A 16112-nucleotide genomic window follows, 5' to 3' on the forward strand; every position below is an offset into this window, starting at 1 on the left:
CTCAAAGCGAACAAATCGTAAGACCCTTACGCTTCCAGGTTTTTGATGTTAAAACCTTTACGCTTCCAAGTGTTTGACGTTAGCTCCTTCCCTTTTCATGTTTTCGACGTTTATATATCTTAGTCGCAGTGTTTTTTCGGGGTCGCATTTTAGCCGTTAAAAACTTAAACCCTGGGGATGAACCCCTAATCTTCCAGAATTTTGACGTTTTTTCATCTATCTCTCCAAGAGTTGATATTAGTTGAAATGCTACCCTTTTGGAATTTTGACGTTTAAACTATTACCCTTTCTTGATTTTGACGTTAGAGCCTTTATCCTTTAAATAATTTTGGCGTTTAAAGTTAAAACTTTCACCCTTCCAGGATTTTACGTTAACAACTTTCACCTTATTAGTCATTCAAAGAGACATCTGGGTTAGGATTCTAGACCACCTTCGCTTTTGTTTATAAAATATTTATATATTTTTCTTAAACTAAAAATATATAATTTAATATGGGACCTGTAATCATTAAAAGACGAGAACTTGGCAAACAAAGTAAGCCAGATTGCCTCAGCTTCTCACAAGCGGACTTGCTTTTAATTGCAAGGCTTAAGGAATCCATAAATATATGGCTACAGATTACTACAGAATTCTTCTTTGAATATTTTAATTTTGGCTCGCTTCGTTGTGGTACGATTTTGGTCTAGAATCCTATCACAGCGTTAAAACAATTGTTAAAGCAAAGCACGATATTTTGATCAGGGTGTTGGTTAGTGTTTGGTTGATGGCGTATCAAGTATTATTGATATTCATTAACAATATTGCTGATTAACCTACCAAAACCCAAACGCTAACCCGCACCACACCCTAACCCAAATAATGTTCGTTGTGGTAGTAGTATATACCGCGGCTAAATGACTTAGCCTGAACTCAAATCATAGTTGAAAAGCCATGCCAATCTCTTCAACACTTTTTTGGCGATCCTAGGCAAAAAGGTGCTTAACCCTGTACCAATCAGACGCTGTTGATGGCACAAACAGAACTACGAGTAAACGAGTCTATTCTAAACTTTGTTGTTTCTTCATATGCACCAGAGCGTGACAGACGACCAAACAAATTCGCCATTTTCCCCAACTTTCCACTCATTGGTTTAAATCTCTTTGAGTCATTTGACGTTTAAACCTTTTACCCTTCCAGGCTTTCGACGTTCTTCGTGAGCTGCCAGATTGGAAACTTTGGATATTGCGCGGGGGAGATGTTTTGCAGCTGAAAAAATGCGCGGCTGAAAATAAAATTTCAACTTGAACTTGCGCGGCTGAAAATAAACCATCAGGCTACCGAAAGTTGTAAATTGCAAAAATTATATTAAACTCATAGAATACTTTTGCGAAATTTTTGGTTGGTGTGCGGGCGCAGCTAAATATTTAAAAAGTTTGATATTGTAGCATTTAATATGCAATATTACTCGATATCGCTTAATTTGACGTCACTATACACGTGACCGTTGTCCACTGATGCGTGACCAAAACGCCGAACTGTGCGTTTTTAGGGGATTAACCGAACTAGATGCTCCTATGCGAACACATCAACGGGTATGAGGTTTTTGTTTCTTTTAGTTTAGTAATATGTTTGCAAAACATTTTGTCGATTTGAGATAAGGAACTGCACACAACCTTGCTTACCCAAGGGTATGTGTATCCAGGGTTAGAGGGTCATGTTCTTAACCAGGGGTCGGCAACTTACGACCAAACTCTTTTACAAACTGGGCAATAGGCGATGGTCCCTTTTTTGTCAATTTTCATATGTTTGTGTTAAAATAAACGCAGGGGATTCTATATGATGCATTATATTATATACGTCTTATAGACTAGCGTTAAAAAATGTTATGCAACTTCAGTATGCGGCCCGGCAATATTTTTGTGCTTGTTTAGTTTCATACAGAAGTTTGCGCGGCTGAAGTTTTGCGCGTTTGCTCGAGTCAGATTTGCGCGGCTGAACACATTTTCTATAAAATGCGCGGCTGTGACCGCGGCTGAAAGTGCTACTGCGCAGGCCAAACTTTCCAACCTGGGTGAGCTGCAGCCGAGTTTTGCGCATAGTTGCCATTCTAGATTATTTTAATCTAGATTTAGATGTTTTGGTTTGAATCTAGATGTAGGATTATACAATCTAGATGTTAGATGTTTTTTTAGATTATTATAAAAAAATATTGTATAAAATTAGTGACAGATTCGCTATTGACGATAAATGTTTCAGTAATTTCAAAAGATTTTTTTTCAAACTGAAAAAAAAAATGATGAGATATAAAATCGAAATTTCAGTAACTCGACTCGTCATGTTCAGTAAAATGAAATCTTAAATCTAAAGCATCAAGCAAGTCCCTTTATGCAACTTTATACGGCATTAAGCCTCAGGCGTTGATTAAGCTTTTATGTTGATTTTTTGTCTAAAAGTATTGAATATTTTCAAAAATCATCTTTAGATTATTTTTTTAGATTTCTCCATAAAAATCTAGATGTTTTTAGATTATTTTTTTGGTAAATCTAGATGATTACTGTGAGAAAAAAATGGCAACTATGGTTTTGTGTCGAACCTCGAATTTGTTTCGTGCGACCTTGGCGCTGAAGATCTTGGTTTGGATCAAACTTCGAGGGAGATTCTACAGAAGAAATGCCAGGTTTTCATCCATTGCGCTGCAACACTCAAGTTCAACGAACACCTCAGGTTAGGACCACTTAAGTTCAACGAACACCTCAGGTTAAGGCACTTAAGTTCAACGAACACCTCAGGTTAGGGCACTTAAGTTCAACGAACACCTCAGGTTACGACACTTAAGTTCAACGAACACCTCCGGTGAGGGCACTTAAGTATACACAACGTCTCAGGATTTCCGATACTTAGTATTTAATTACGATCTACTTTTGTTATTTGATATGTTCGGCAAAAGTATTACGCTTTCAAAATAATCAAGCTACTGGGCGCAGGTTTAGGATCCCACAACGAACATTATTTGAGTTAGGGTCGGTGCAGCTTAGCGTTTGGGTTTGGGTAGGTTAAACAGTACTAATAAAAATAATACTTGACCCACCCTCACCCACGCACTAACCTGCACCCTAACACAAATATTTTGCGCTGCTTTAATTGTTTGAACGCTGTGGTAGGATTGTTGACCAGCGCATACATCTGATTCTTAAGTGTGCATGGGTGCTCCCAAGGGGTTACCCCTGGTCTGGAATAAAAAAAATGCGATTATTATTATTGTTTTAAATTTTGTTGCTTCAGATGTAGTAACTCAGTTTTACTAAGTTACTAATGGAATGATATTGATTTGTATATAAATGTCTACTTATATAAAATCGTATGTACATTTTGATATCACAGTTACTGAAGTTAAATTATGTATATAGTTCATAATTCCCCATTGCCCCGCATGCTTGTTAAGTGTTAATTACATGATGGTGTTAAATTATACCCTTAATTTGTTTTTGTCTGTTTAGTTTGCTGCCATATAAAAAAGCTTGTTTAACTGGTTTCTTTATTAATTTCTACAGGTTGGCCTTCGAGATAAACTTCCAGTGTGTGAGGAGGCTTCTCAAAATATTTTGACCTGAACGAAACAACCTCCAAGCATTCGTTCACATCTCCACAGGTGTTTATTAGCAATATGCAGTGTTACACAAATAATTTCAGTTTTGCTGTTTTATTAAATGATAAAGCTTTCAAAATCACATTTTTTTTCAAATGCTTTATGTGATTAACTTTGTAAATTTGTGCTAAGGTTACTCTATTATAGGGTAAATATACCCATATTCCACACACTAGGCCGAGGGTTACCATTTTTTTTCCTGAAGGGTGGGTAACTGTTAGGCCTGACCATCGCAGGTCGGTTAACTGTTAGGATGTACGAGCGCAGACCAGGTGTAACTCTTTTGTCAATATTTATTAACTTTATTAAATTATCTTCAAATGAGGAAAATTAAATAATCATGTAGCGAGCTAAAAATTGTTGTAGAGTTATAAATTTCATTCACTACTGACAATACTTTAAAAAACAGTTACAAAGATTCCGAAATTCAATGTATCAAAAATAAACCAGCAAAGATAGACGATTTATTTCATAGACCTTTTTAAGGCATTTATCTGTTAAACTTGTTGTTTTTGTACATGGTGTGGCATGAAATGTTTTATTTTTTTACTGTGCCGCAAGCTGAAAAGTTTAGGAACTACCGATTTAACTTCTCCCCCATCCATGGAATTTTGTCACGAGAAATTGTAATTTAAAGCTTTTTCCTACCGATATATTTTTGTTTAAGGATAAGGTTTAATATATTTAATTAAAAAGCCAGAAAATTGTTTTGACGTTGTAACTACCTTATAAAGTGCTATTGTCATACACTTTTTTTGTGTAAACTATAATATTATATTCTATGAAAAAGAGTTATTTTTTTTAACTATAACTTTTTTTAGTCTATACTTAAACCATTGTATCGTTTAATATATCTAGAGAATATTGCATAAAGCAGTAGAAGGTAGACGAATTTACATCATTTTTGTCCATCGTACGTCTATTGCAACCAACAAGAAACCGATGAACAGCTTTACGATGTTGGAATCGATTACCTCGATCTTGAGGGCTCCCTCTGGTGGATGGGCGATGCCCTTATCACCAAGGTCACACCACAGCTTCTTGGAAAGAGGTAGGTGACCATATTCGCTAATTCAAAGCGAAATTAAAGTCCTTAGGTTAGTTATTAGGACATTTTGACAAAGGTCACTTTGAAATAAGTGTTTGTTTTACCCTGGAAGTGGCCCAAGAAGTTTAATATTTGAATTGTGAACTCTTGCATTATTTCGTTTTTACACTGCTTAAGTTTTTATTTTAATCCTTTAAACTAGGGGTGACGAAAACGTGGCCCGCGGGTTTTTGGAAGCACATATCTATGCGAACATTTTTTTTCTAAAATGAAAATCACAAAAAGTCGTTACAGGTCAAGGCTAACAGACAAAAATCTTAGTATGCAGTTGAGAGTTGCCACATCGACAGTTCGTCCTAATATCAAGCGCTTAGCAAAGCAAAAATGTTTCCAAATTTCTCATTGAGCAACAAAATTCATTAAATGTTTATTTGTTATTTTTTATTATTTCATATTTCAACATTACATTAAATAATTTAAGCTGTATGGTTTGCATGGGTTTCAATTAGTTTGGTTTGATGAACAATTGTTTGGGATTTTAACAGGTTTTATAGTATAAGTAACAAAAAAAAAAAAAATGTTGTACTTAGCGCCGTCAGCGGTAACTGACAAAGTGGCCCGCGACAGCAAATAGGTTTGTCACCCCTGCTTTAAACCGTGTTCTTGCCAATATATTAAGGACAAATACCAAGTTTTAAAAGTGTTGCTAGGAGAAAACAGTGCCTAAAATACTTTATACTTAATGTGCCACAAGCTAGAATGTTTTAACACCACATATTTAATATGCACTGCCTGAGATACCTTGGCCATTATGTTCGTTTTTGTTATCATCTAGCGGTAGCAATAATTAACTATATATATATATCTCAAAAACTGGACTCATGGCATATTGCACGATTGTCCTTCTTCTTGTGTTGACCTTCGTAACACTTTTCTCTAGTTTCTAGCAGAGACTACTTCAAATTTTCCCAAAAAACTATATTTTCAAGTTCTTTTACTATGAAAATACAAATTTTTTAGTCCTTCACGCAATTAAGCTATTGTTCAGCTGCATATTTGTGCACAAGTTCGCTGGAAAAACTTTTTTTTATAAATTTATTGTTTTATTAAGTCGTATTTTGACGTAACTTGAAAACTGTCAAGCAAACAAAAATCTAAAAAAAAAAATTCGCCTCAGAACAGGGACCATACAAACTTTCCAATAAACAATTTATACATATCACATCACACAAATACAACATGTTTTTGTGAAATAACTAAGCCAAATGCTTCAAAAAAGAACAGTTTTGTATCAAAATATCTCTCTTGACTGAAATGTAACCTGTTGCGTTTTCGTTTCAGACCGAACACTTACACGCTGACGAAGGCGCTTGCTGAGGACGTCGTTGCAAGAGAAGGATCTCATCTTCCAATCTGCATCGTCAGGCCAAGCATGATAATACCAGCTTACAAAGAACCTGCCGGTATGTTTTTAGACTTGCTATAAGTTAGATATTTTTTCAGTGCAGAAAGAACACGAAAAGAGTTAAATGTGTTTAAAATACTAAAATTTTTTGTGTGGTTTCTTGATGTTAAACATTTAGAAGGATTAAATAACTTGAAGCAGTCCTATTCAATCTTTGAAACTTAGGTTTAAAGCACTGTTATATTCAAGGGTTTGCCAATTTAAGCAAATAACATTTTCGTTGCATAAAAATTTTGTGGCTCAATATTTTTTTTATAAATAAAAAAGAACTAAGAAATAGGTTTAGAACAAAAAACAGCATAACATATTTTGAAACAGATATTTATTCAACTGTGCATTAGCGAGATACTTGCGAACAATGAATTTACATTTATTTTACTTTCCTTATCAATTTCTCCCCAAGCCATTATTCCTGTAAAATTAAGTAAGTGACACAAATAATTATAAATCTAGCTTTTTTAAATTGCCCTTTTTTAAAACTTAAATCACTGATAAAGAATAATGAAATCATTCAACCAATTAGGGATTTCATGCAAGCAAGGCCAGTTTGGAGTGCAAACCACACCGCAGTTGCATTTCTAGCCTGGCCTTGCTTGCACAAAAATTCTTAGTTGATCGAATGATTCTGATAATTATCTTCAGTAGAAAGAGAGTGGCCCAAATAATAGATAAAAGATTCATTCTTTTATGAGCAAACGTTTCGGCAATTTCTTTTGCCATCATCAGTGCAGTAAGTGAGACTAAGATAAAAACGAGTCACTATATATGCATGAACACCAGCGTTCGGCGTCCTCCGAAGTCTGCAAACATTTGCAGAACAATCCTAACCACCGAGTGGACTTCACTTCCCCAGAGATTTTGGGCTCGGCACGAGACCGCTACCGCCTCCTTCTGTTGGAGTCGCTGCTTATACAGCAGCACAAGCCCGCTCTCAATGTTGACACGGTCTCAGTCCCCCTGTATTTGTTTAATACTTAAATGGTATATTCGCGCAATTCCATCGTCGTGTTCATATTTTATTTTTAATTTATTACTAATTCCCTCTTACGTGTATCTTGTTGCTTCCCATTGACCTCATTGTCTTATCTTTGCCCTACTTTCGCCTTACGGATGTAATTTTTCGTTGCAGTTCTTATCTCCGTTACTTTGCGACTTCCTTTTCTGTTTATATAACGTTCTAAAACGTCCGAGCGTCTATATAGTGACTCGTTTTTATCTTAGTCTCACTTACTGCACTGATGATGGCAAAAGAAATTGCCGAAACGTTTGCTCATAAAAGAACGAATCTTTTATCATTTATTTGGGCCACTCTCTTTCTACTGAAGATAATCAACAGATCCGTGTTTAGTGTTCCTGATTCTGATACTCCAGGTGTTCCCACCTTTTATGGTTTGCGGCACCCATAAGGAACAACAAATAGATTGCGACACAACTACTTGAATCTTGAAAGTTGATTTCTGTAGTGTCACTAAAAACGGAACTGGGACATCGCAATCAAATTTATTTGCATGTAGAAACATATCATTTGATTTCTGTACCCAAATCATACACAAAAAGTTGTATTAATAGGATTTTAAAAAGAGCGATAATTATGTTTTTAAGGAACTTCAATTACCCTTTAAGCTTCCAAATGGCACCCGGTTGGGAACCACTGGGTTAGTCTATTAAAGGCTTCCAGTGTACTGCTTAATCGTGTTCCAAATTTCACTGCATAATTATCTTTCATAGCAAAAATTACTGCTTTTTCTCCAGGGTTGGTGTACAAACGTGTACGGACCCACCGCTTTCATAATAGCGTACGCCAAGGGTGTGCTTCGTTCTGTGATTGTCGACAACTCGATAACCTGTGACCTCATACCGGTCGACTTTGTAGTGAACGGCGTGATTTGCGCAGCGATGAAGACCGCTTGTGACTCAGCAGAAAGAAGGTGCTCATTCGGCTATGAGAGTGACAGTGCAGTTTCATCGCTTGGGGAAACTGGCTTACAAGGTTGTAAATACAGATAGATTACCAAAAAGTTGGCGTTTTTGTTCATATCCGCTGGTGTTGTAGTTAGATGTAGAATGAATATCAAAGCCCATACAGAAGTAGGTTGCATTTTGTCATCTGACCATGTGAAAATCAACGAAGAATTTTTTTAAATTTCCACAAAATGCTACTTAGTTATACATGTGCCTTGATATTCATTCTACAATTTACTTTGTTTTAAATTGTACAAAACTATTTTTTAAGAAAAAAAACGCTTGTATCTAGCCAGTGATTGAATTTATTACCACTAATTTCGTATTCATTTGATAAATAAACCCCTGTTCGAAAACATGTAAATTTTGTTTTAATTTAATATTGAGTTCTTTTTGTATTTTGAGTCCTGTATAAAAAATCTGTTCCAAAACTGGATTTTTACTCTAGTGTGTTCATTCTATATTACCAAGAGGTATTTAGGCTGTTTACTATGAAGAACTAATTCCACCTATATTTATTGTTGACCAATTTAAAACTTAACCAGTTAAACATGAATTTCCAGGGGATTCATCTTCGGACAATGAAAGCACCAGCTCCTTTACTTGCGACCGAATTCCAAGGGTCAATGGATCGCTTCCCATCTACCACGTCAACTCTGGCATCAAAAATGGCCTTGCTATGGACCGCTTGAGTAAGAATGGATAACTTTAACTAAAAGTGTTATATCAGTAAATGTAGGTTTTAGTGTTTCTCAACTCATGGGAAAAACTGTGTTGCCATGTTGATTTTCTTGGGTTCCAGGCTGCAGCAGTTTACATATCTAAAATTGTTCAGTTAGGTTGGGCAAAATTTTGCCGAAATTTGAGCGAAATTTTTAGGCAAATTAAAGACATTGCTCATATAAATCAAACTTTTTTTTTTTTTTATTTATGCTGATGTCTTATGGCTTTGATCACTTAAAGTTCAGTTAAACGAATTGGGTCGACAAAGTTTTAATGTGATTCATGCGCTTAATATTTGGGTTGTTGTGAAAAAGTTTGAGAAACACTGATTAGAATTATAACTTTGCCTCGGATTGTATATTGAGCAAGTATGAAGTAAGTGAATAAACACCTACTTATATTTACTAAGTTACCAAACCTCGTTTCAAGAAATATTGGTCCATTTCTTCTGTGTGCTGTCGCATGGCTAATTTTACCTTGGTGCCTTTGGCATGGCTAATTTTACGTTGGTGCCTTTGGCATGGCTAATTTTACCTTGGTGCCTTTGGCATGGCTAATTTTACCGCAATCACCTTATAATGGTGGTAGTGCAAGCATTGCCAGGCTAGAAAAACAAATCGCCTGCAGTGGGGTTCTTAATCTACCGACTATAGCACTGTTGCCTGCTAAACAGAATTCCTACATACAACTTCGCGTGAAGCCCTGTTTAGCAAACAATGGAATCCGCATGGATATGTATTACGGTATAACCTAGCCCTGTTGCAATATTAATATTACGGCAATACATCAGAAGTCTTAAAACTCAAGCAGGGCTCGAAGTCTGTTAAAAAACAAGTCTGACACAGCCAAAAAAATGAACCCGATTTAAACTACTATACAGCTATATTTCACACATTTATTTAACGAAAATAAGGTGGATATATTTAACCTACCGCTTGTAGTGTGTCATATAATTCATTAACCTATAAGGGTAGTCTAACTTCTAACTTAAGCCCCGTGTTCTCTACTCCAGCAAAATAAACCGACTCTGTTGAGTCCCGACTCCACAACCCTGGCTTAAATTCATCGTTTACAATTTGTATTTTTGTTTCCAGTTTCACTTGCAAAGAACAATGTGGCAGAGAATCCAAGCGACCCATTCCGTGCCCCTTGGGTGTTATGCACGAATAACAGGTGAAATAGATTTTTTAGTTTTGCTTTAGTGATTGTCACAATTTATCAAAAATGCTAAATATAGTTTCCCCCCCCCCCCAAAAAAAAAAATTCTAGGAGAATTTTAGCGTAATTTAGTGTTATCCAGAAATATAGTCCTTGTTGGTTTCCATATCTGTCTTGCTCTAAATCAGGTAATCAGTTAGTATTGTTTAACATTAGGAGTCTTTATAAATCACCGTATTTGTCTAATTCTAAATATGGTAATCAGGTGGCACTATATAAAGACAAATTATATTTAATTTCTCTTGAGATTTCATACAACCGCGCTTTATCAGGTTAATGTAAAAACAAAAGTTGTCAGTTTTGTATAATTTGACCTGATAAAGCGCGGTTGTGCGAAAGCTGCTTGTCGGACATTTTATACAATTTGTCTTTATATAGTGCCACCTGATTAGTTAGTATCCTATCTAACATTTAAGAGATATAGTTTTCATTAACACTTTCGGCAAAGTTGTGTTCATTTAAACAATTTTTTTATTTATATGCAGAAAGCTGTACGAGCTCACCACCTTTTATTCGCAAACTATTCCTGCCCATGCGATGGATGCAGGTCTGGCTCTTATGAGGAAAAAACAAAAGTGAGTTATACTTTCAAATAAAGTCCAAGCAGAAGCTGAAAACTCTAGTTTATCACCTATGCTTTATTGTGGATTGAACACTTTTGAAATTTTTGCTTTTTTTTTGAAATTTTTGCTTTTTTTTGAAATTTTTGCTTTTTTTTGAAATTTTTGCTTTTTTGAATGGTGCAATGTTTTGTTTAGTTTTATTATTGTTTTTTTTTTAATATTTAAGGCCCTAGTCTAGAATCTAGATGGAACTTTATTTTATCATTCAATATCTAGCTTTTTGTCAACCTGTCTTTACAAATCTCAAACTGTTAGGATTTAAACTTCCTTTATTATGTTATAACTATTGTCTGTTTTTTTTTTTCAATATGACATAAAATTGGATTACTTGTTTGAATAACTATCAGTTTATCACCAGTTAGGCAAGAATATAGGATTTTATTTAGCTTGAAATTATTGGTCCCAGTTCACAAAAATACTTTATTCTGAACCCAATGCTACGCTAATCCTACAAAATATAATGTTTAATTTCAGAATGGCAAAGACTTACAACATTTCCTAATTTTTTCAGAATGGCAAGACTCAATGAAAAGATCATGAGCGCCATGGAAGTGATGGAATTCTTTTATACGACGAACTTCAAGTTCAGCAACACGAATGTCGATCAGCTGCGTTCCTCACTGAATGCTGAAGACCAAAAGGTGAAACATGAAAATGTCTTCTAGTTCAGAGCATCTAATCATAGGGTTAAATTTGTGTGTTGCACGTTTGTCACAAATTATTTGAATTTTTAAAAGCGTTTAAATGCCTTTGAATTAATTTGCGTATTGAAAAGTCTTTGTAGAACGCAAACTGAATATGTAAAAAAGAAGAAATCTCCTCGCCCTAATACACGTTAATGACGACAATAACTCCAAGTGGATGGTAGCAATATACTTTAGACTTTCTTGTCCGAGTCATAATCAGTCATTTATAAGTTCTAGACTAGTTATTAATAGAGAAATATATTTCGCCAATCTGGCATCATCAGTCTCTGAAAAAAGCTCTATATTTTGTGGAACCTTATTTTCTCAACGTTTTTTGAACAGTCTTTGAATTAATTTTATGCTCAGTATAAGTTATGTGTTCAGAAAGTGCTGTTAAAAAACAATGAGATTAACTGACGATGATACAAGTGTGAATCGAAACGTCTTAATCAAGATGATGTGGATTTACTCGACCTTTTTGGCTTTAAAACTCATTATCAAGCTATTTGTTAATTGTTTCTCAGGCTTACAACCTTGATTGCGGGGTTTATCAGTGGGAAGATTACTTCACAACTTACATCGCCGGCTGCAACCAGTTCATTCTTAAGCAGAAGAACAACGATCTACAGTCGAAACAAAAACTAACCAAGTAAGGAACTTTATGCTTGTGGAACTTTTGTTTAAACCAGAAATTTTGATCGTATAAATGCTTTCATGTTTATTTGTGACATAACACTGTAACCGTAAAACAATGCATTTTTCTAAAGAAGATTCGTGGTGACTTCATTATACACATTTTCCACCAAAATATCGAAATCCCTAGAACAGTGGTCGGCAAACTATGGGCCGCGGCCCAGATGTCTGCCGCGAGTTACTTTTGAGCAGCTGAGTGATATCATGTAGTTGTGGGCCGCGTGATAGCCGTACATTCATTGCACTTTATTTGTAAATATTTGGTGTGGCATAGAATTTTTAATTTGGCTCAGTTTGAAAAGACACGTGCCCAATGTGGTCCTAAACGCCTGTCGAAATATATTTTTTGTCAACTTTAACTATGTGTAATTGAAAAATTTTTCTCGCTATGCGCGTATATTCTTCGTTGTGTAGTATGTTTTATAATATGCTATGGCAGAGTTTTGGGCATAAAGGCGCCGTGTAATATTTCACCTAAAAATCAAATATTCAGAATCCGACACTGCTTCGTAGTGGTTTTAGTGGGCCTACAATAGCTCTGAAAAAAATACTTTGGGCCGCGACAAAAAAAGTTTGCTGACCACTGCCCTAGAATTCGTAGTGGTTTCATTAGATCACACTTTTTTCGCCAAAATATTGAAATCCTTAAAATCTGCCTTCATATTTGTTCATATCCTAGTTTCGCCGATTCATCACCGAATTCCCTTTTTATCTAAAACTCTATTGGATGGTTGGGCCCGTTTTTATTATGTTTATACTTTTGGCTGTCCGATAGTATCAGGTTTATCGTATCGCTACTGGTCCGATACTGACGTAGTATCGGCGCCAAAATGTGTCCATTTAATCTTTGTTTTGTGGTTTTATTAAAAAGTATTACACAAAAAGTTAAAATAAACAAAGTTTATTCATGCGTTTAATCTTAAAATGCGATTAGATGGCTGAGCCCGTTTTAACCTTGTGTTCAATTTATTCAGATTGCGTTTTAATGTTAGTTGAAACCTAAGAAGATTAGTTAACCAGAAAACATTGCAACTAAAACAAGATGGTTGAGCCCGTTTTAACCTTGTGTTTAATTTGTTCAGATTGCGTTTGGTTGAGAAGTGCTTCTACTCGGGAGCTGCCTTAGGAGTTTGCGGACTCGCCGTTGCAAGTGGATTGACGAGTTCGCTCTGGCAACTCACAGAGTTCATCGGCGACTCACTCGCCCTTCTATAACTTCAAAAGTATTCTCTTTGCGTTCAATTTTATCGCAACACGATTCATTGTGTTTTACATAAGCCACGACTTGCAAAACCTAAAGTGGGTTACCTTTATGGCATGCAAAAACCTAAATCCACGACAAACTGTATCTAAATGTCTCAATATTAATAATTTTTCATGGATAGTGCGTATTTAAGTCTAAAACGATTGTGTCTATGCATATTGGTAATACAAATAATTTCTTTTCCAATATTACAAAAAGTTTTGTGGCTCACTTGACATTCTCTCGGGGCTTACAAAGAAGCATTGAGCGGTTTTATTTTCCCGCGTGTAAAGATTTCGTTTGGTTTGAATCTCATCGCAATAGAGCTTTCTTTGTATTCTGGGCTTAAACAGCTATGCAGAAGGTATGTTGTACAGGAAGAACAAATATTTCAGTGTTGTCATCCATTTGTGCAAATGCTAACTTTTCCATTTTTACTGTGTAATTATTTCTTCGTTATTGTTCTGTTTCAAAGTTTACACTTGACTTTATACTTGTTCTTTAGTGTTAACATAGACTTTGTTTTTCTATTTCAATGCCTTTCAAATGTAGGTAACTGTAAAAATCACAAAGATTTTAATACTGTGTAGAAACGCATCGTTTTTATAAATACAGCCGTTTTTTTGTGTTTTATATTTAAGTTGCTTTTCATATTATACTGGAATTAAAAGCTGAAGTATTGTGGTACTTTTCTGGTTTCCACAAATACCACAAAATGGCTTCCAAAAAAACTGTATTTTTGTCACTAGGGTAACTATAAAATGGAAAAGAATTCGCGAATCTTTAAGCTTCTTGTATAACTCTTGGCCCGCTTTATTGAAGTTGCTTTAGACCGAAGGCATCGTTAGTCTCATCACCTCATATAAATGCTGTTGACATCTTAAAAGATATAAAGGCAATTTTTCGCTTCGTGCTACAGCTTTGTAATGTGACTTTTGTATTAAAAGCACCACTTCTCCAACCTGGAAATAAACCAACTGGTTTTCTTGAGGTTAGTTGTACAGCTTTGTGACGTCATATTCGAAACAATTCATTGCCCCCCAAACAAACATCCTAGGTCCGCGCCTGGTAGCCTTGGCGTACATTTAAGTCACTGTCTTGTTTTTTTTACCTGTACGTTTTTCCGGCAGTGTACATCGCATAGTGGCTTTTAGTTTTGCTGCGTACCGCCGGGTTTCACAGCAAGCCATTCTGATCCAATTAACACAGGGGTTCCCAACCTGTGGTACGTGAACCACTAGTGGTACGCGTAGGTTTTTCAGGTCAAAAATGATTGCTTTTGATAGATATAATCTACAGTTTTATAGCTTAAGCCTTAAAGCTAAAAATAGATCAAAATATGATTCAATTAAATTATTTTTCTGCTAAAGTGGTACGCGTGACAGTAAAGAGCGTCCAAGTGGTACGAGATCGTAACAAGGTTGGGAACCCCTGAATTAACACAAGACCAAAGTAACAAATTATTGTGACAGATAGAGAATACAACTCACGGCAATTACAATATTTTTATATTTGCGGTAATTTTGCTAAACTCAAATTTCTCGCGTTCCATTGGCATTTACGATATTACGTAGCACTTGAGTTAAGGTTCGTTGAGAAACACAGAAATAACACAATCAGGATAAAAATGCTGGATTTTTAGGGACACCTCTATAAGGGCTTGATTGTACCCAGTGGCGTAGCCATGATATTTTGCGCCCGGGGGCAAACTATAAAATTGGCGCCCCCTCCTCCATGTTTAATCACATATTCTATTACGTAACATAATATACCTTGCTTCATATACGGCAAACAATTCAAATTTTATTAGAACATTGTATTTTAAGAAAAAAAGCCTTATTTTGGCATTTGTAAGCCGCATCTTGGCACCCCTGTACTTTGAAGCCCGGGGACATATATACCCCACCCAAAATTTTGGACTATTTTACAAAAATTAGATAATATTGTTTTCTTTTTATTACCGATTGCCATAAAGCAGGCAATAATCGTAAAGCTATAACAAAATACTTTTAGGGCATAATAATCTAAAAAACAACGCAATCAAAGAAATATTTTTATTAAAACTAAAATTAATCAATATATTGGTGGATAAGATTGAATCTATTATTTATTATACTGAACTATGTTTAAATTTTAATTTGAATTATAGCTGTTCAGAAGTTTTTGTATTAGAAGCCATCAATATATTGAAAAATGTTGATTAGAGTAATAATAGACAAGTTTTACAAACTTATTCTGTCGTGAAATGGTTTTTATTTTGCTTTACTTTTATTATCACTATTGTGGTAAACAGTTGGTAAAAAATAAAAAATAAAATCCAAAATCACTTTGTGGTAATTGCAATCGTAAATTAACCAAATTACGGCCCACTGTGAATTTTAATTTGGCTCGCCTGATGTTGGAATGATTTTGTTTTTAAAGTTTGTCCCCACAAAATCTCACCTTATTGCACTCTGGCTTGTTGTTTCGTAATCTCGGCTTGCAAAGCAATCGGACACTTTATATGGCTGTTTCTAATTCTGCCGGCTCTATTGTTTTGGCCGCGTTTTGTGCCTTATATGAAGCGACAAGACGTGATGAAAAAGGAGCCGGCTATTCGAAAGCGGCCATTTAAACTGGCCGATTTATGTTGAGCACAACGAATTAAAGGCGCCGAAGCAAACGCAATCAGTTTGGTGCAGAATGAGCCGTAAGCAATCACACGATAAAAGTATTTGAGTATCACTTGAGCTAGTTGTGTTGTGTTGTAGTTGACCTCTGTGTTAAGTTTTGCTGCTGAAAGCTGCAAGTCTACTTTAATGAGGTATTTAAGCTTTTTGTTCTCT

The 16112-nt window shown here is 35.4% G+C and overlaps 1 pseudogene; it reads left to right on the top strand.

The window, feature by feature from the left end:
• Window positions 1-492: 492 nt before the first annotated feature.
• On the top strand, window positions 493-13259 carry LOC146137263 (fatty acyl-CoA reductase 1-like; annotated as a pseudogene).
• The last annotated feature ends 2853 nt before the right edge of the window (window positions 13260-16112 follow it).

The sequence above is a fragment of the Ascidiella aspersa genome, chromosome 7, assembly GCF_963924565.1.
Source record: "Ascidiella aspersa chromosome 7, kaAscAspe10.2, whole genome shotgun sequence".
Classification (NCBI taxonomy): Eukaryota; Metazoa; Chordata; class Ascidiacea; order Phlebobranchia; family Ascidiidae; genus Ascidiella; species Ascidiella aspersa.